At 50.1% G+C, this 21592-nt stretch overlaps 1 pseudogene; it reads right to left on the minus strand.

The window, feature by feature from the left end:
- Positions 1-96: 96 nt before the first annotated feature.
- Positions 97-20967, minus strand: LOC103542949 (leucine-rich repeat-containing protein 74B-like; annotated as a pseudogene).
- Positions 20968-21592: the final 625 nt, after the last annotated feature.

Here is a 21592-nt window from a genome sequence, read left to right on the forward strand (position 1 = left end):
GCACGTGACTTGTAGCCTGTATTACATTGTGTTATTAAGTACTATTTATTTTTCTGATTCTAGAGTAACACATACTTAGAGCAGAAAGTATGTAAAATGCAGAAAAATATAAGGAAAATAAATACATAAACCCCCAACATAGAAATAAATATTATTAATATTACAGGAGTTTTTTTCTGTGTATATACATACATACAGTTTTTTTTACACAATTTGGATCAAACAATATGTGATGTTTTTGGTAACAGCTTTCTTGAGATATAATTCACACACTGTAGAATTCACCTATGAGTGAATTCACCAAATGAATGAGAGAAGCGGGAGGCCCAGATTAGTGCAGGGACCATGGGGGCTAAGGAGGGTGTCTGTGTCTTCATGAAGGCCAGTTCCATAGGACTTACCCTACAGCTGACACGGGGACTCAGTGCAGACTCAGGAAGTAACAAGGCATGGCGAGGGCCAGAACCCTCCATGTGGAAGTTGAAGTGGCCGATGGAAGATGAGGAAGCCACACTCCACAGTCATTTAGGGGCAGACGCTGGTGGGGATGGGCTGAAGACTGGCAGCAACTCTGTTCTGTGATCCACTCTGTGGGCAGAAGTCTTTATGCAAAGCCCTGGAAGAGTGACCTTCACTGACCTGGCGAGGTCATCAAACTCTCTGCTCACCTGGACATCCTGAGGAGAGACCCAGGACCCAGCAGCACTTTGTCACTTTCTGAGAACTTGACTTCTTTTACTCACACACACAGGGTGTCGAAGAAGCTCCTTAGGACAGCTTCTCTTCTATGGATGACAACATTATTACTCTGCAAACTATTAAAAGAGAGAAGGGCAGGGGCTCAGGGGGCTTCCGGGGGCTGGTTACATAGGTCTATGCTGTTTCTGAAAATTCGCCAGTCTCTGCCCTTAATCCATGTGCACTTTGCAGCATAAATGTTGTTCCTCAAAAGGAAATGAAAACCAAATTACATCAGCAACATGGCAGAGTGAACGGTTTTCTTTGTCTCTCCCCCTTCAAACTACAACTAAGTGAACATTCATTGATCGATGGAGGATACTCACACAGCACTGCAGGATGCCTGAGAGACCCATGCTGCTATACATCAGAAGGTAGATGGACTACAACCACAGAGGAGGTGGAGATAAGTGAGAACTCTCCAGCCTCCAGACAGCCCAGTACCCGCAAACAACTCTCTCCCAGCTGAAACACTCATAGCACTGCTGTGGCCCTGAGGGTGGACATGCATATTGGCACTACTGAGGAAACAGGTGACTACAGCCCTAAGCCCGTGTGATTGCTCTTTGGACCAGTGGGAAAGTCCACAGTCTCATTGTGGCCTCAGGCTCAGACTTGATAGGGAGGCCCCGCCCACCAAGCACAAAAGCTAGGCGACCTGGGAGCAGATGTGGCACAGCTGGGCAAGCTAACTGCTGGCCGCATTAAACACACATAGCTCTGCTGTGGCCCTGACAGGGCAAGTGAGATCCAGAGGGATCATGGGAGTGGGTGGTCACAGCCCAGAGCCCCAGCGTGATTACTCCTTGGTCCAGTGGGAAAATCCACGGTCACACAGTGGCCCCTAGGAAAGTCTTAGCTTGGCCCTGGGGGGAGAGGCCCTGCCTACCAAGCACCAAGGCTGTTGCAATCTAGGAGCAGACATGGCGTGGCTGGGTGAGCTAACCACCAGGGGCCTTAAATGCTCATAGGTCTGCTGAAACCCTGAGGGGGCAAGTGAGGTCCAATGGGACCAGATGGTGGCAGAGGTGTGAGTCTTGGCAAACAAGCTCTCAGCTGCCTCAAAAGCCCACAGGACTGCTGCAGTTCCTACAGAGGGAGTATAACTATGTAGATCTGTGGGAACAGGCAGGAGCATTCCAAAGCCCCCATGTGATTGTTCCCACAGTTGATGGGAGACCTCACAGGGCCACTGCAATCCCAAGGAGTGGCCAAGGCTCAGTCAGGAGCATCTGACGGGGATCCTGGTGGGTGCAGATTACACAGCTCCTGCCCCCTTCCTCCAGTGGCAGCAAGTGGAAGCAGTAACCAAACGCTATGCGGAGGGACAAATACATGCCATCTAGCAGTATGAAAAAATATATTAAACTCCAGAACAGAAGGAAAATAACAAGTACCCAGAAAACAATCCCAAAGACACAGAAATCCATGACCTAAATAACAAAGAATTCAAAATAGCTATCATTAAAAAACTCAATGATGGGGCCAGCCTGGTGGCAGCAGTTAAGTTCACACGTTCCACTTCTGCAGCCCAGGTTTGCTGGTTTGGATTCTGGGTGCAGACATGGCACTGCTTGACAAGCCATGCTGTGGCAGGCATCCCACATATAAAGTAGAGGAAGATAGGCACAGATGTGAGCTCATGGCTAGTCTTCTCCAGCAAAAAGAGGAGGATTGGCAGATGTTAGCTCAGGGCTAATCTTCCTCAAAAAAAACCCAAAACCAAACAAACGAAAAAACTCAATGAGTTGAAAGAGAATACAGATACATAACTCAAGGAATTCAGGAACTACATTACAAAACAGCTTGATACTATAAAGAAGAACCCATCAGAAATGTTGGAGCTGAAAAACAATGGATGAGATTAAGAAAAATTTGGACTGCCTGAACACCAGGGCTGATAATATGGAGGGCAGAATTAGCAGTCTGGAGGATAGGAATATAGAAATGCTTCAGATAGTGGAGGATAGAGAACTAAGACTAAAAATAAATGAAGAAACTCTCCAAGAAATATCCAACTCAATTAGTAAATGTAACATAAGGATTATAGGTATCCCAGAGGGAGAAGAGAAGAAGAATGGAGCAGAAAGCTTGTTCAAAGAATTAATAGCTGGAAACTTCCCAAACTTGGGGAGGGAGCTGGAAATCCATGAGACAGAAGCCAATAGATCTCCAAACTTTATCAATGTAAAAAGACCAACTCCAAGGCATGTAATAGTAAAGCTGGCAAAAATCAATGACAAAGAAAACATATTAAGGGCAGCAAGGCAGAAGAAAATAACCTACAAAGGAACCCCTATCAGGCTGTCAGCAGATTTCTCGGCAGAAACGTTACTGGCTAAGAGAGAGTGAAATGATGTATTCAAAATTCTGAAAAACAAAATCTTTCAGCCAAGAATACTCTATCCAGTGAAAATATCCTTCAAATATGATGGAGAAGTAAAAACTTTCCCAAATAAACAACAAGTTAAAGGAGTTAATTGCCACAAGACCCACTCTACAAGAAATTCTCAGGAAGGCCTGCATACCAGAAAAAAAAAAAAAGAAAAAAGGAAAGGGATTACAAAACCCTGATCAGGGAGATACATAGAAAAACAAAATCAGAAAATGGCTGCTCTCTATCAGAACAGGTGAGCAAATGCTTAGGTGTAACATTAAAGATAAAGGGAAGGGAAACATCAAGAATAAATATAATTTTGTCATTTTAACCACAAACTCACAACACAAGAAGAAAAAAAGATGTGACAATAACAACCTAGAAGGGGAAGAGGAATGGGATGGAACAGGCTTACTCTAAGGAAAGAGGATATCAGAAAATAGATTGTCTCATGTATGAAATGTTTTATGCAAACCGCATAGTTACCACTAAACAAATAATTAGAACAGAGACACAAATTACAAATAGGGAGAAAACTAAGAAAACCAGCATAGAAAACTACATAACTGAATTGGTAGTCCAAAATACATGGGACAAGAAACAAAGGAAATGCAGGAGAACCAGAAAACGAGCGATAAAACGGCAGCATTAGGCCCCCACATTTCAATAATCACTCTAAATATAAATGGGTTGAATTCTCTAATAAAAAGACAAAGAGTGGTAGGATGGATTAAAAAACAAGACCCAACAATATGCTGCCTCCAGGAAAGACATCTCAACCCCAAAGACAAACACAGGCTCAGAGTGAAGGGATGGAAGACGATACTCCAATCTAATAGTGAACAAAAGAAGGCAGGTGTCGCCATACTTTTATCCCAGACAAAGTAGACTCCAGGACAAAGCAGGTAAAGAGAGACAAGAGGGGAAGTATATAATGGTAAAAAAGACACTCCACCAAGAAGATATAACACATAAATATATATGCACCCAATACAGGAGCACCAAAGTATATAAAGCAAGTATTAACAAAATTAAAAGGAGATATCAACAACAATACTACAATAGTAGGGGACCTCAACACCACACTAACACCAATGGATAGATCATCCAGACAGAAAGTCAACAAGGAAATTGTAGAATTAAGTGAAAAACTAGACCAGATGGACTTAATAGATATATATAGAACACTCCATCCAAAAACAGCAGGTTACACATTCTTCTCAAGTGCACATGGAACATTCTCAGGGATAGACCATTGTTCTGCCACAAGCCCAGCTGGGCTAGGGCAGCTGGATGGTGTGCCGAGAGACTGAGGAAATGACCCAGAGACTGCGAACGAGACATATGGGTTTATTGGGGCTTACGTACAGGGAGAGTGTCCAGTGGCGGCCAACTGGATGGAAGTATCTGTACACCTTCAACGCCCCCTAAGAGAAACTTGCCTAAGTAGGCAGAGGAACAAAGGCTGCATGCTTGCCAAAGGGCTGTCCTTGGTACGACCAGCGTTCCCAGGAACAGTAGCTCACATGGGAGGGGCTCTGTGTCCCTGTAAGATACGATGTTCTCCTCGTGGGATAAGGGAGGATCCAGGGTGACCAGGCCAAGATCGTTCCAAATCCTGGTAGCTGGGCTGCCTGCCCAGAAGGGAGCCAGAAGGACACATGGTTGTAATGGGCCTGGGGGTTTCTGCTGAGCAAGCAAGGCCCAGGCCCTACACTCCATCCACCATGTGTCCTAATGGCCCTCACAGTCTTATCGTGTCACTCTTCTGTGGAGTCCCTTGAGCCAGTCACACAGACGAGTGTCATGACCACATTCAACAACAGCAATAGAGAGCACAATGTGAGAATACAAGAAGTAATAAAAAGACAATGACACCACAGAAAATGTCGCCAGGTAGAGGGAAGGGATTGTATCCAAGCAGATACCAGGTCTGGGGACAGGTTGTCAATGGCCCATACGTGAGCACGTAAGGAGGCCATTGCAGAGGAAACATTGTGGGCATAATCAAGGATATATACACAACATTATACTTTGGTTAGGACACAGGTCCCCCCTTGGGCTGCAGTAAACATGTCCAAGGTCATTTTATTTTGTAACACTACTTGTCTCATCTGGGCTGTTTCTTCATTCAGCAGAGTTATCGCATGTCCGGTATTATTGAGGGCTGTTGCCATGTGTTGGGCTAAGGCAGACACTTGCCCTTCTACATCTACAACTGCAGCTTGTGGATAAAAGACAGCGAAGGGGTAAGACCACCCTGCAGTACACTGCACACGATGGTGATCACGGACTGCCCCCCAGTTAGAAGGAAGCTGTTGAAGGGAAGACAGGATGCGTGCAGGGATGTAGGGGCGCTCCATGTGCAACTGCCGGTCCAATTATAGGGCAGATAGGGCCAGCCGTGGGCACCACAAGCCCACAACCACCCCAGGGAGAGGCATAGGCCCCTTTCATTGTGTTGTCTTGTTTTCCCAGCCACTTCTCAGCAGTAATGATAACTGTTTGGTTATACATTGCTTTAGGTGTCCACCCCATATTTTTTGAAATACTTTTATTTGATGGTGCAGAGTTATGATGACGTTCAATGCACCAGGGAAGGAAACCCTTCAATTCTATTTGTACAGCAGTCAACCATTCTACCCCATCAAAAACAGAGTACCCCACCCTCCGAGTTATGTTAGCTTGCTTATGCACAAGCTGAAAGATATACTTTCGCGTGGCAGCATAAGAGGGTAAGGACAGGCTGCTTGACAGGAGGGGGGTAGAAATGGGAAAGTGGGGGGCACTCTTCCACTCTCTTGGGGCCTTCACTCAGAGGCACTGGCGGCTTGGAGGTGCCATGGTTGAAGAAGGCATGGTTGAAGGTGCCCCATGGTTGAAGAGAGAGGCAGCTTGCTACGTGCCCAGCAGTTGGAGAAATTTTCTATGTCAGCAACGGTGTGTGCCCAAGTAGCGAAGAGGTTGGCAGACATTGTCCTAAGGACAAAAAGTAAGATGATTAGAGGGGACCAGAAAAAGGAGGTCATGACCGTCCAGCAAGATGCATGCAGTTGCCGTGCCTTGAGTTAGTGTGGTACGGGCCTGTGGTTTCAAGCCAGGCCGGCCATACCATACTGCTTGTCCTGTTGGTGTGGGCACCCCAGGGGCAGTGGTGTAAGATAAGGGGGAACAACACCATGCCAGCGAGAAAGGATAAATGTACCTTGAGGAATTGGAGACCCTGGATTGGTGAGTTTGGAGGTTTTGGGTGGCCCGCCCCACAATAAAAGGCATCTCTCTGACAGCCTGCTCCAAGCCTGTTCCCCAAGGAGCTAAGAGACCACACCAGTGGGGCCCCACCTGCCAGTCCCAGGGCCAAGTGACCACGTGGGTCCCGGTGGGGAGTTCTTGTGGCAGAGGCAAAAGCAAGTTGTTCTGAGTGCCCATCTGTGATTGTAGTTTCTCTCCCTGATTAGCTCTTGTTTGTAGATGTGCTGTCGTATCAGGTCCTTGTGTCAACACCTGATATGCTCTGGGTCGAGTGTGTCTCTCATGTTCATTTAGTTGGTGTATTGCCATTGTCAGGCATCTCATCCGGCAGGCCAGAGTCCTGTCTTCTGTCCTTGGTTGTTGTTTCAGCAGGCCATTCATTCATTCCACCAGTCCCACGACTGTGGGGTTGTGTGGCGGGTGAAAATGCCAATGTATGTCCATCTGATCAGCCAATGTCTGCAACTGGTGGCCAGTGAAATGCGTACCTTGGTCACCGTCGATGTCCGTGGGAACACTGGATGCAGCACAGAGGTGTCCCAGGCCTCTCATGGTGGTCTTCTGTGTGGCCCTCTTGCTGGGGTATGCCTGCGGCAGTCCTGTAGACATGTCCACACAAGTAAGAGCATACCAACAGCCATCAGAGAGAGGCAAGGGCCCGAGGTAGTCCAGCATTGAGCCAGGCTGGTTGCCTCTGGCAATTTGGCCTGTGTCCCAGGGAATGGCCCGGGGTCTCTGCAAGGAGCAGGAAGGGCACTCCTGACAGGCCTGCACCACGTCCACAGAGCACAGGGGGAGGCCCCAGGCCCTAGCAATAGCCCAGAGGTTTCTTTGTCCTTTATGTCCAGTCTTCTTGTGTAGCCATTCCGCCACTCTCTCAGCTGATGCTTCTTCCAGGAGGCAAATTCGAGCTAACTCGTCCACCTGTTGGTTTCCTGGTGGCATTGTCGCCTGATGTGCAGACACATGGTACACTGTTATCATCATTCCTTGGACCCGTTGCCAGATATCATCCCAGAGTTCTGCCCCCCACACCGGGCGACCGTTAACAGTCCACTTCTGTCATGCCCATCGGGCCAGCCGTAGGGTGAGCCCTTTATAGACTGCCCACCTGTCCATAAGAGGCATATTGGATTGGGGTCATGAGTCAACACCATCCAGGCAGCCCACAATTTGGCCTATTGACTACCGTACCCGGAGCCAGAGTTTAACCACATGCTGTCATTTGAAGGCTGGATGGCCACTCCTGTCCACTGCAAGGGGTTTTCCCTTGCAGAACCATCCATATACCAGGCCTCCGCCGGGATTGGCCCTTCTTTTTCCTGTACATTTGGCTGGGTTTCAGGCATGGGCACCTCATCTAACGGGGTTGGTTCTTCTGTGGTGTATGTTACTGGTCCTAGGATGGCATGAAATTCTGCACTCAGGAGACTACTGGTGAAGGTCCCTCATTGCTGCACATGTGCTTGCCATTTTGCTAGTGTCTGTGTTTGGGCTGTTCTGGAGTGGGGCCTTTGGAAAGCATCCCGCAGTCACCCCGCAATGGGCAAATAAGTGCAGACTGTGACTGGCAGGGAGCGGGTTATGGGCTCCACCTGCTGAAGGGCTGGGTAAGCAGCACACAGTTGTCATTCCAGGGCACTAGACTGGTTTTCAGCTCCTTTCCACAATTGGGACCAGAAGCCAAGAGGCTCATTTATTGCCTTGCCTCTGCCAAAGACCCCATTTGAACCCGTCTGGGTAACTGGAAACATCCAGTTCACATGGTTGTCCTTGTGTTAAAACACCCCAGGACTGGATTTGTTTTACTGCTACTTCGGCTTGGGCAAGGGCCTCCTACATGGTGGTCTTCCAGTCCCAGATAATATGCTTTGGCACCGACTTTGAAAGAGGACAGGCAGCCTGTATCTTATCTATAACAGTAGCAGGAACCACTTTTGTCTTTCTCTAACAGACAACACCCAAATATTTGACAGACAACCCAGACCCTTGTACTTTGTTGTCATTTATCACCCATCCTCATTGGCATAGGTGGGCGATGAGGGAGGTGGAGGCTTCTTGAAGGTCTGGAAAAGACTCAGAGGCTAACATGACATCATCAATATACTGATGCAAGGCAACATCGGGGGGTTTTGTCCACCGGGCGGTGTTATAGCAGCATTGCCATAGGGTGTGGTGGGAAGTCATTTTGCTCATCGCCACACCCGACAGCAAAATGCTTTTTGCTCCTGTAGACCAATACATTATTTTCACACTTGGCCTCCAGTAGCCCAATACCCAAGCCACCTGCATGGCGCTACAGGGATGGGTCAAGGTCCTTTGGCCCTCCCCCTAGTTGAGGGGGCTGGGGTCTTCCCAGGCTGTCACTGGGGGCGCTGTTAAAGCCACCAGAACAGCATTTGGTTGTTAACTTTGTTCCCAAGGGGTGCTTCCTGCTTCCCTGGGCTGCCACAGTCAGTCACTGCGCAGACTGCTCTCTCTGAGCCTTGCTCAGCCTCAGTCATGCTGCGCTGGAGAGGAGGGAGGGGCGAGGAGTCCTGGCCACCTGCTGCTCGTGTTGGTGTAGGGTGGCTGCATTTACTGTGTTCTCTCTACCCCCACAGGCACTTTCTGCCCTGGCCCGACACACTCTTGGCCTGCCCTTGCTCCTGTGCAGGCACGGGAGCCAGTGGCTGTTTCTGTGACTGCCTTACTTTTGATATTGAAACATTTATTTTAATCTCAGCCAACTTGACCATGCACAAAACTCCTCAAGGTTTTACTTTCACAAACCTTTTGTCACTTACTTTTTACATTTAGAATTTGTCCCATGTCTTCTTTCTTTTTTTCTTTCCCCTTCCTAATACTTTAGAACAAATTTATCTTTTTTAAGAAAACAAAGAAAAATATCTCTATTCTTTATGCCTTCATTATTGAAAACATACATTTTACTTTCCTTGTATAGAGACTTTCTAGAAATAGGTGCTTTCTTATAGAAAATTCCTCAGCATGTACAAAACATGCTTATCGATAAACCCAAGCATCTTTTAGTTTCCTTGAGATAAGTATCCGAAGGCAGACAAATCTGTGCTTAGTAATCATTTCTAATATTTCATCTTGTTTGGAAAATGACCTAGATAATCAGTGAATTTTTATCATTTAACTTAATTTAGCAAAATTCTAAAGTTTCAAGTTACCAAAAGGAATTTGGAAGCTGTTTCTCAAGCATTTATACCATAAAACATAACTATTGTTAAAAAGTCACCCCCCAAATTTTTATCCTTTTCACGTCTATTTAGTTCACTTGCTCCCGGGCTCCACCAGCTCTGCAGCAGTGGAGCCCCTCCAGGTGGAATGCACCTGCTGAACAGGTGGAGGCAGGCGGTGGGACCCGCCCCTGCCAGTCAGGGCCGCTCAGGCCTCTGTCCTTTCCTCAGACTCCCATGGGCGTGTACACAGAGCCTTGGTATTTTTGACTTGAACCGGTGTGCTTCCCTTTCTAATTTTAACTCCTCCTGTAGCTGCCTCACTTTCGCTCTAGCATCCATTTCAGCTTCTGTTGCTAAGCGAACAGCAGCAAGAAGGGGCCACCCCACCACAGCAGCTACCGCCTGGGCTTCTAATTTCCTTCTCTCATCCTTTATCATGCCCAGGACTTCCCCTGCCTTCATCAAAAGCCTCGTATGGTGGAGAGGGGCCACTCCACAGCTGTAGCAATGGCCTGGGCTTCTCTCATGCCCAGGACTTTCCCCTAGGCCCTTTGACATTTTCAGGGCATCCCCATCCTCATGCAGTGGGCCCCACCCATAAAGGATGGTGGTGACTGGCCCCCACAGGAAGGATACCAGCCAACCCAAGATTCCCCCCCACGGATCTCCCTTTCCCATCACCCATAGTCTCAGCACTTACAGGGGTTTCCTCGGCGTCCTGGCTGGCTTGCCAAGTGTTCTGCCACAAGCCCAGCTGGGCTAGGGCAGCGGGATGTTGTGCCAAGAGACTGAAGAAATGACCCAGAGACTGTGAACGAGACATATAGATTTATGGGGGCTTACTTACAGGGAGAGTGTCCAGTGGCGGCCAGCTGGACAGAAGTATGCATACACCCACAACAGCCCCCTAAGAAAAGCTTGGTTAAGTAGGCAGAGGAACAAAGGCTGCATGCCTGCCAAAGGGCTGTCCTTGGTATGACCAGCATTCCCAGGAAGAGTAGCTCACATGAAGGGGCTCTGCGTCCCTGTAAGATGCAATGTTCTTCTCCTGGGATAAGGGAGCATCCAGGCTGGCCAGGTCCAGATTGTTCCAAATCCTGGTAGCTGGGCTGCCTGCCCAGAAGGGAGCCAGAAGGACACATGGTTGCAATGAGCCTGAGGGTTTTCACTGAGCAAGCAAGGCCCAGGCCCTACAACCATATGTTGAGAAACAAAGCAAGCCTCAATAAATTTATGAGGATTGAAATAATATCAAGCATCTTTTCTGACCATAATTCTATGAAACTAGAAATCAATTACAAGAAAAAGGCTGGGAAAGGGGCAAAGATGTGGAGATTAAACAACATGCTACTGAAAGACCAATGGATCATTGAAGAAATCAAAGGAGAAATCAAACATTATCTGGAGACAAATGAAAATGAAAACACACCATACCAACTCATTTGAGATGCAGTAAAAGTGGTGCTAAGAGGGAAATTCATTGCAATACAGGCTCACATCAACAAACAAGAAAAATCTCAAATAAGCAATCTCAAACTACACCTAACAGAATTAGAAAAAGAAGAGCAAACAAAGCCCAAAGTCAGTAGAAGGAGGGAAATAATAAAAATGAGAGCAGAAATAAATGAAACTGAAAGAAAAAAGACAGTAGAAAGGATCAGTGAAACAAAGAGCTGGTTCTTTGAGAAATTAAACAAAATTGACAAACCCTTAGCCAGGCTCACTAAGAAAAAAAGAGAGAAGACTCAAATAAATAAAATCAGAAATGAAAGAGGAGGAATTACAATGGATACCACAGAAATGCCAAAGATTCTGAGAGAATACTATGAGAAACAATATGCCAACAAATTGGACAACATGGAAGAACTGGATAAATTCATAGATTCCTACAATCTCTCAAAACTGAATCAAGAAGAAATAGAGAATCTGAATAGACCAATCACAAGTAGAGAGATTGAAACAAACACTTTCCCCAAAATAAAAGTCCAGGACAAGACGGCCTCTCTGGAGAATTCTACCAAACATTCAAAGAAGATTTAATACCTATCCCTCTCAAACTATTCCAGAAAATTGAGGAAGATGGAGCACTTCCTAACACATTCTACAAGGCCAACATCACCCTGATACCAAAACCAGACAAAGAGAACACAAAGAAGGAAAATTACAGGCCAATATCACTGATAAATATAGATGCAAAAATCCTCAACAAAATATTGACAAACCAAATACAGCAATATGTTAAAAAGATCATACACCACAATCAATGGGGTTTATAAAAGGGACACAGCGATGGTTCAACATCCAGAAGTCAGTCCACGTGATACACTACGTTAACAAAATGAGGAACAAAAACCACATGATCTTCTCAATAGACACAGAGAAAGCATTCAACAAGATCCAACATCCACTTATGACAAAACTCTGAACAAAATGGGGATAGAAGGAAAGTACCTCAACATAATAAAGGCCATATATGACAAACCCACAGCCAACATCATACTCAATTGGGAAAAATGGAAAGCCATCTTTCTGAGAACAGGAACAAGACAAGTGTGCCCATTCTCACCAGTCTTATTCAACATAGTACTGGAGGTTTTGGCCAGAGCAATTAGGCAAGAAAAAGAAATAAAAGGAACCCAAATAGGCAATGAAGAAGTGAAACTCTTGCTGTTTGCAGACGACATGATCTTATATATAGAAAACCCTAAAAAATCCATTGGAAAGCTACTAGAAGTAATCAACAATTGCAGCAGAATTTCAGAGTACAAAATTAGCTTACATAAGTCAGTTGCATTTCCATACTCTAATAACAAACTAAAAGAAAGAGAACTCAAGATCACAAATCCATTCACAATCACAACAAAAAGAATAAAATATCTTGTAATAAATTTAACCAATGAGGTGAAAGAACTATACAATCAAAACTACAAGACTTTCCTGAAAGAATTGATGATGACAGAAAGAGATGGAAAGACATTCCATGTACATGGATTGGAAAAATAAACATAGTTAAAATGTCCATTCTAGCTAAAGCAATTTACAGATTCAATGCTATCCCAATCAGAATCCCAATGACATTCTTCAAAGAAATAGAACAAAGAATCCTAAAATTCATATGGGGCAACAAAAGACCCCGAATTGCTAAAGCAATCCTGAGAAAAAAGAACAAAGCTGGAGGCATCACAATCCCTGACTTGAAAATATACTACAAAGCTACAGTAATCAAAACAGCATGGTACTGGTACAAAAATAGGTGCACAGATCAATGGAACAGAATTGAAAGCCCAGAAATAAAACCACACATCTATGGACAGCTAATCTTTGACAAAGGAGCTTAGAACATACAATGGAGAAAGGAAAGTCTCTTCATCAAATAGTGTTGGGAAAACTGGACAGCCATATGTAAAAGAATGAAAATGGACCATTCTCTTACACCATTCACAAAAATAAACTCAAAATGAATCAAAGACTTAAAGGTAAGACCTGAAACCATTAGGCTTCTAGAAGAAAATATAGGCAATACCCTCTTTGACATCAGTCTTAAAAGGATCTTTTCAGACACCGTATCTCCTGGGACAAGGGAAACAATAGAAAGAATAAACAAGTGGGACTTCATCAGACTAAAGAGCTTCTACAAGGCAAGAGAAAACAGGATTGAAGCAAAAAGACAACCCACCAACTGGGAAAAATATCTGCAAATCATATGTCTGACAAATGGTTAATCTCCATAATACGTGAAGAACTCACACAACTCAATAACAAAAAATCAAACAACCTGATCAAAAAGTGGGCAGGAGACATGAACAGACATTTCTCCAGAGAAGATATATGGATGGCCAATAGGCACATGAAAAGATGTTCATCATCACTGATCATCAGGGAAATGCAAATCAAAACTACACTAAGATATCAGCTTTCACTTGAGGGTTGGAGCTGTGAAGACAGGTCTCTGGAGAGGCTTTGACTCAGGTCTGGACTGAAGTGAATCAGGGTTGGAATAAGCAGTGATTTGGGACTAGACTTTCTTTTAATAATTCGTATTTGGGGTTCTCTCCTTAGTGGTTAACTGCCTTGGAAAAGAATGATAGGTTTTTTTCTACATTAAAAAAGCAAAGTTGAGTGAAAGGGATCCTGATCTCCCTCACACCCGCACAGTGACTCTTTCAGGACCATGATCCCCCTGCAGGCAGTGCGGGCGGGGGAGGGGCCGCCTTGCGAGTGCTGGACCTGCAAATCCAAACATCAGTGAACAGGGAGCATCGTGCCCCTGAGCCAGCTATTCTCTCTCAGCCGGTGAAGAACCCAGGCAGGGGTCCAAGGAGAGGCCAGGGCGGCACCCCAGTCAGGAGCAGGAGTGGAGCCGGAGGGGCGTCAGGACCCACATTCAGGCCTGGGCTGGAACGTGGACTCGGCCGCGCCATGCATCTGGGCAGGAAGCTCTAGGTCTCCCATCCCCGCTCCCTCCCTTAAATGACTCCTCACAGGGCTGCTGGGAGGACCGAGGTGGGGTTTAGGAAAAGCTCTTACAGATAATCCAGCAGTTCCGGGGCAGACACTGGGTCCCCCTGCACAGTCTGGAGAACACCAAAGCAGACACCTGAGAAACACACGCAGAACACTGAGAGCAGCTGAGCCCAGGGAGGCCTAGAGAGCAGCGTGAGAGGGAAGCAGGGACTCCTCATCTCTGCTGACATGGCCGAGGACGGCCCCACCGCCTCTGCTCAGAAGTGTGTCCATGGGACAGAATGCCCTGGGTGAGGCTGCAGGGCCAGGAAAGAGGAAGGGAGTGGATGCTGGCTGAGCACCCACCCAGTGCCCGGCTCTGTGCGGGGGACAAAGACACAGACACACGAGACACACTCCTTCCCGTAAAAGGATCACCCATTGGGGGAGGAGAGGAAAAGGAACATCATAAAAATGCAGCGTGAAGCGTGCAAGGAGAGAATGTGCACCAGCTCTCCTGGGGGTAAAGGTCAGATGGGGATAGAGCCCCTGAGCTGAGCTCTGCAGGTGAGGTGGGCGGAGCTGGGCATTTCAGCAAGAAGAGCAGCAGGAGCAATACAGAGGGAGAAACCGCCCCGTGTGCACGGACACTTCCAGGCAGCTTGGAGCCAGAGGATGGATTTCAGAGCGGGAGGGAAGAGGGGGGCTGGCAGAGCCCAGATCCTGAGGGCGTGCTGTGAATGACACACTGCTAAGCCTGGATTCATCCAGAGGGGAGCTGCTGACGGGTTTAAAGCAGGAGGGACAGGGGCACATTTCTGGTGTAGAAAGATCACCTGGGAGCAGATGGGCAGGAAGGGTCAGAGGGGAGGAAGTAGCAGGAGCACAGGCCTGGAGGAGGGGAGTGAGAAGGAGGAGCAGGTAGCATGAGCTCTCTGCAGGAGGTGAGATGGAGGAGGGAGATGTGGGAAAGAGGGGGACAAGCCCTGGGCTCAGCTTCTGAGGAGAAGGAGGCAGCCCTTAGAGGGAGATGATGTGTCCAGGTCAGACTCTCAGAATCCGATGTCCCTATGGGCCATCTGGGGGACTGTCCAGCAGGTGGCTAGAAATGGGGATCCAGAGCTTAAGAGAGAGGTCTGGGTTCCAGCGAAGGGCAGGAGAGGGGTGAGCCTCAGGCTGGGGAGAGGGTGCTGCAGGGGGGTCCTCTGCCAGATGAGGGAGCTGAGGGCCAGGCAGGGCTGCATCCCCTGGAGCTGGTGGTACTGTCCTCTGAGCTCATGCTTTTGGCACAGTGGTCCTTTTGGACCTGCTCCACCCTCCATTGCACCCTCCCTTCTCTGTCTCCTGCTCTCAGCCCTGCTCAGCAACTCCCTCCCCACTGGCAACCCTGGAGGAAGGAACCCCTGCAGTGCACACAAGGTCTAAGGTGCACCCTTCCGTCACTAGGGTAGGGAGATGTGACAGAAGAGGGATCTGTGTGGACAGGCACAGGCAGGTCTGTCCTGGGGCCTCTCCCATCAGGCCAGCACTCCCAACAGGAGTCCTCAGTGTCTGGTTGACCTGGAGGCCCAGGCCCAGGTTCAGGGCTCCCATCACAGAGATGCAGTTGTTGCTGCAACAGAAGGACATGGGCATTGTGCTGCTTTGCACACGGATCGCCCCAGGGTCCCAGCTGGAGCTGCTGGTGCATCACTGGGTCAGGAGTCACACTCCAGCCTCCACATGCCCTGGGGACCCTGGGCAGGTCAGTGAGTAAAAGCCAGATAATGACCCTGCATCATCAGAGGACTCCAGTGTTGAGGAGATCACCCAGCAAACACACCTAGAGTGACGCCCCTGATGGAGACCAGCCACTGCTTCCTGGCCCTCAGAGCTCAGCAGGTGCTCCCACGTGTTGTGCTCCAGCTGGCACCCTGTCCCTATCACCATGGCAGCAACTGATCAGGAAAACCACTCAGCTCCCTCCCCACATCCTCTTCCTCCTCCTCCTGCTGGACCTGAACTCCAGGCCTCAGCACCGCTCTTGGCCACTTTGTCCTGGAGCCAGTCCCACTTCTCTCTGACTCCTCAGACCCCAGCTCTGGCCTCAAATTTCAGTATCTCTTGGGGCCTCCTCTGGCCTTGGCTCCTTCCATGGGGAGCAAAGGTGACAAGATTGCAGCGGGCAGGCCCTGCTCACCCCAGCAGCCATGACCTGTCAGACCTCTGCTTCTTTCCTTCACTCTGGCTTGCGGCCCCTGCTCTGGTTCCCTGCTGAGGCCTGGGACCCTGCCTGGGCCTGGAGGAGCAGCCCACACACAGCAGGCCCCCAGCAGCCATGAGCTGAGCAGAGCATGTGAGCACCCACCCTGCACCAGGCTTTCTGAAGATGCTTCACACACATGTGTGCAATTCACAGCCCCCGCCTGTGCAGTGGGAATCACGAGCCCCAATGTTCGAATGATGAACTCGAGTGAGAAGGACAGAGCTGGGGGCTCTCGGATTGTGGCTCAGGCCCCATCATGGGTAGACTGTGGTAGTTTTGGGAATTAAAGTGTTGAACAGCAGCAAGATCATGGAGACCCTGGTCCTGGGGTGGCTATGGGCCTGGAGACTGTGACACAGGGGGCACCCCATGCTCCTCACCTCATGTTGAGTTCCTCCAACATGTTGTTGATCTTAAGTGCCTCGCTCACCACGGAGGCTCCAGAATCTCCAAGGCCATTGTGTGAGATGTCCAGGGCTCTCAGGATGATGTTCACCTGGAAGACAAAAGAGTTAAGCCATGGGACCACATGTGATGGTGGAGAAAGTCATGAGCCACAGTCTCAGAGCCCAGGAGGCCCAAAGTGCACAGAGCACAGACCAAGCATGGAAGGACAGAGTCTAGGTTAGAGTCTGTGATTTGGATGGGGGTGACGTTAGAGCTGAACCCCTGTAATCCCAGCAGAGAGAGGATGTGGATGTGAATGACGCTCAGGGCCTAGGGGCTGCCACATGGCAGCAGGCCCCAGAGACACAGTGATCAGGCCCCATGCCCACTTGGGGGCCTCTCGAGCGCAGGGACCCAGAGGCACAGAGCAGCCCAGGGGCCCAGAGGGGCTCCCGTGAAGGGCTGCTGGGGGCTGTGATGGGGAGAAGAGTGGAACTCGTGGATGTGCTGGGAAGACAGAGCCTGCCCTGCCACCTTGTGGGCAGAAGCCCAGGTCAGCCCCTGTCAGAGGGCAAGGCAGCGGCTGCCATTCCTTGAGGGGGACCCACATAGGGAGCTGGCACCAGGAGCACTGCAGGCCCCTGTGCCACCCTGACAGGGGCTGGAGCCACCCGTTCCCAAGGCCTACAAGCCACCACATCAAGGGAGTAGTAGGTGGGCAGTGTGAGAGTGTGCTGGGACCCAAGGGTGCCAAGGTGTCATCTCAGGAAGTATCTGCATACGCCCAACAGTGAGCATGTGTCACCAGACTGCACCATGTCCCCACCAGCCGAGTGTCTGTTTTATCTGGAGAAGGTGTGTGACAGTCAGCTTTGCACCCCTCAGTAAGTGATGAGAGAGTGGGCACGGGGGGGAGGTATATTGTCATCATTATGTGGAGCTGGGAACATTAAAGTCACTTAAAGAAACATTCTTTAAATTCTGCTGAAAAGATCCAAGGTTCATTTCTGAAGAGCTGCAAAGATGGGGAATGGCACCTGGGAGACCTGCCCCCAAAAGACAGGCCAGAGGGGCTGGGGGTGGGGCTCATACCTTCACTCCCCTGGCAAAAGCCATGGATCCTGGGCCTCAAAGGTGATTCCAGCTCCTCTTAAGGTCGATGAGTCCTGTCTTTTCTGTCAGGGCTGGTCCAAGTGTCCACCCTTCAGAAACACCAAGAGAGACCTTCTTATTGACTGTTTACTCCTTCAGAAAATGATACTGATGCCCGCTGTGTGCCAGGACCTCTGCTGGGCATGAGGGTCATGGAGTTCAACCTAACATGGGCCTGCCCCGCCCTCGAGGATTTCACATTTAATGAGGCTAGACGTGAAAACAAATTAGTGGGATGGGAGCTATTCTAGACTACAAACATGGAAGTGTGGGAACAGAGTGGGAGCTAACCCTGTCGTGGGGGGTTCAGGAAAGTGAGGAGAGAGGTGATAACCATGAAGACTGAGGGACTCCCCATGCATGTGTGCATGTACATTGGAGCGCAGACACAAGAAAGAGCAAAGTGTGGAGGGAGCACGGGGTAGGGTGGAAATGCATGCTGGTCTGGTGCTAGCAGTGGGTAGGAGGAAGACAGTGAAATGAGGTAACAGCCATGGGCACTTGAGAGATGCTGGGAGCCTTGAATGCCAGGACAAGGGGCTTGGGCACCATGCTATGGATGGTGAGGAGGCAGGGAAGGATTTAAGAAGTGACAAGGCTGGACTCCTTAGCGGTGGATGTAGGACGTGGACTGGGGTCGGCAGGAGTAGAGACAAGAGGCCAGGGGACTGTTGGGAGGCTCATGCCATATTCTATAGGCAAGAAGTGACAAGGCCAGCACAGCTGTGGTGGAGAGGAGGCAGGGGTGGTAGAGAAAGGAAAGTGGGGGTCGTGTGGGGTTAAGAAACCCTGAGAGACATTCATGTAACATGGACAGAAACCCCACCCTCCCACCCACCCTTCTCCCTACTCTGTCAGCACTCAGCCAGTCTGACCTGCATCCAATTCTCAAAAGTGCAGGAACCAACATGCTTCTGGGCTGTCCCCCTGTGTGGAAATGTCCCCCTGTGTGGAAGTGACCCCCTTCTCCACCTGGCTAACAGCTCCTCCTCCTTCTCACCTGTGCTCACAGTGTCAGGAAGCCTTGCCCACCTGGATGGGATGGGCTGCCACAGGCCCCATGCCCACTGTGCTTCCCTCCTTCCAGTCTCTGGCCATCAGACCTCTCTCTGCCTGGCCAGTCTCTCCCAACAGCCCAGAGGCCCTCAGCGACCTGAATTTGACCCCTCTCCATGGTCCCCGCACCCAGCACAGGTCTGGGAAGGCAGGTTTGAAGAAACGCAGAGAGGAAAACAGATGCACTGACTGGGCAGAGCGCTCAGCCAGCCCGCGGGGCCTGACGCGCCTGGGCGGGCACTTTCAGCACCGCGGAGAGCTCCCTGCAGGAGGGGCGGCCCCCGCGCGGCCTCCCTGAGAACAGCGCGCAGACTCCTGGCCCAGCGCCAGGTCTCAGCCCCAGGCTCCCAGATGCGGGAACTTCCCCTTCCTCAGACCCTTCCAGGCTGGGTGGAGAGGGCCGTGGTCTCCCACTGTGTAGGGAAGCCCCTTCCTTGCTGAGCAGCTGGAGGGTGAGAAGGTTCTTCTACAGGCAGGAGTCAGCCTCCTGTGGTTCCCAGGCTTGGTCTTCGTGACCCCTGCAGCCAACCTATATGGCAGGTGCCACAATCACCATGGGTCAGGTGGGGAGACTGGACACAAGCTCCTCCACCTTCAGGAGTCGGGCCCACCCACAGAGCCCCACTTGGGGAAACAAGATGGCCCTGCGGAGTCTGTCCTTCTCCAGGCTGGAGACTGACCCTGCCGTATTTGTGCAGCCTTCACAGGCCTCAGCCTCCAGCCCCTCCCTCCCGGCCACCTCTCTGGCGCCTGCCCTCTGACCACGCAGCCCAGAGGGACGCCTACACTTGGTTTATGGAAAGTCTGAAATGAGCTTCTCTCGTAATTTCACAGACCTCCCACGGCAATTTTCTTAGAAGGTAAACTGGCTCTCTGGCAGTCAGATCCTAGGGCTGATTCCCACAGGCCAAGGCTGGTGCCAAGCAGCTTTCAACTGCTCTGAGAAGTTTGAGACAGAGCAGACTCCCAGACTTTCTCAATCAGCTGGATCTCCTGGGGCATCTGCTAAAATGCAGATGCACAGGCATCCCCACCAGGAGTCTGGTTCAGCAGGGTCAAGGCCCAGGAATCTGTATTCCTAATCCAGGGTCCCAGGTGATCCTTATAATTGATTGGAGTGTGAGGACAGGCAGGTAGTCCCAAAGGGAGGCATGTACCTCCCAACAGAGACAGCCCATGCAAAGCCCCGGGGGCACAAGAGAAAATGTGAGATCAAGGAATCCTACTGATGTCTTCCACAGACTCAGAATAAAATCTTCATGCCTTTTTCCATGATTTGTGGCCCTGCAGCCCCCTGTGGCCTCTCCACCCCACAGCCTGGCCACTCTCCCCTGGCCCAATAGCCCTGTCACACTGGTGTCAGTCAGTCTGAGAAACAGGCCTGTGTCTTCACTGTTCCTCTGCTTGAAATGCTCTCCCAGTGGTCCTGCCATGGCTGATTCCTCCCCACCCTGCACATTTCAGCTTCAATGTCACCTCCTCACAGAGGCCACCCTGGCCACCCCTCTAAGCAGGGATCCCCATTCTTCTCTGGAATCACGCCCTGTTTGTTCCTCTGTAGCACCAATAATTATGGAGAATGACCTTGTTAATGTGTGTTCCCTGAGGCCAGTCCTCTGTTTTGTTCATGCTGGGTTCCTAGTGGCTAAGTCAGCACCCAGCACAGGCAGCGGTGGGCACTGAGACATCCAGGGAGGAGTAAGAGTTCTGTGTGGAAGGAGTGGGTAAGGGGCAGGCCGAGGTGGGATGTGGGGAGAGGGGCCAGAGCACGGATGCTCAGAGTGGTCCTGCCAACCTCCACCCACCCCTGCCCCAGGAAGCCGTGCCCCACCGTGGCCCAGGCCAGATGGGACCTGCTTGGTCACTCAGCTTGCTGTAGCTCAGGTCCAGGGGTTTCAGGCCCATGTGGGTCAGCAGGAGTTCAGCGAGGTACTGGGCCGCCTGCCCCTCAGGCCGTTCCCCGCCAGCTGTACCCTCTGCATGGCTGGGGTCACTGACAGGGCGGCACACACAGCCTAGGTGCCCACCGCTCCTGGCTGGTTCTCCGACAGGTCCACATCTGGGGGCTGGCACCACTCCTCAGTCAGTGGGATCCAAGTCAGGCACCACCCTCCTCCACCTTCCTCCATCCCCCAAAGTCCAGGCCTGAGGCAGAGGAAGGGGCTTTGCAGGCGACTCCGCGACCCATGGGCTGGATACCCCACCCCACCCCATGTGTCCATGAGCTCCTTTGTCAAGGGGTTAAGACCACCTCCTTTGTGGTGCCGTGGAGGATGCTGGGATGGAGCCACAGCCACTCCGTTGATGACTCGTGCCTGGCAGCAATATAACCCTCACCAGAGTCCTCGCTGCCTCATTTCTGGGGAATGGCAATGACAGCCCAAGGGGCCATGCATGGAGCACGTACACGGGCAGATACTTTGCTGAGCATTTAGTGTTCATCACAACCCTGAGGGCTGAGTGGTATTGTTGGGTCCATTTCACAGATTGGAGACTGAGGCTCAGCCAGGTTGAGCTGCTTGCCCAGGGTCACCCTGATCTTCTGTGGCTGAGATGGCATTTGGATCCAGCGCCACGAAACTCCCACCCAGCCCTCCCTCCTCTCACACTGCCAGCCCCATCTCTGTGTGTGGAAGGACCCTCCCACCCTGCATTCGGGCATTGGGAGGCCGCCACATGCAGGGGATACTGGCCTGCAGAGCAGGGGGCTGGAGGGGTGGGGCGGGTCAGGTAGGGAGTAGCATCCAGCATTGG

Source organism: Equus przewalskii, chromosome 7, assembly GCF_037783145.1.
Source record: "Equus przewalskii isolate Varuska chromosome 7, EquPr2, whole genome shotgun sequence".
Lineage (NCBI taxonomy): Eukaryota > Metazoa > Chordata > Mammalia > Perissodactyla > Equidae > Equus > Equus przewalskii.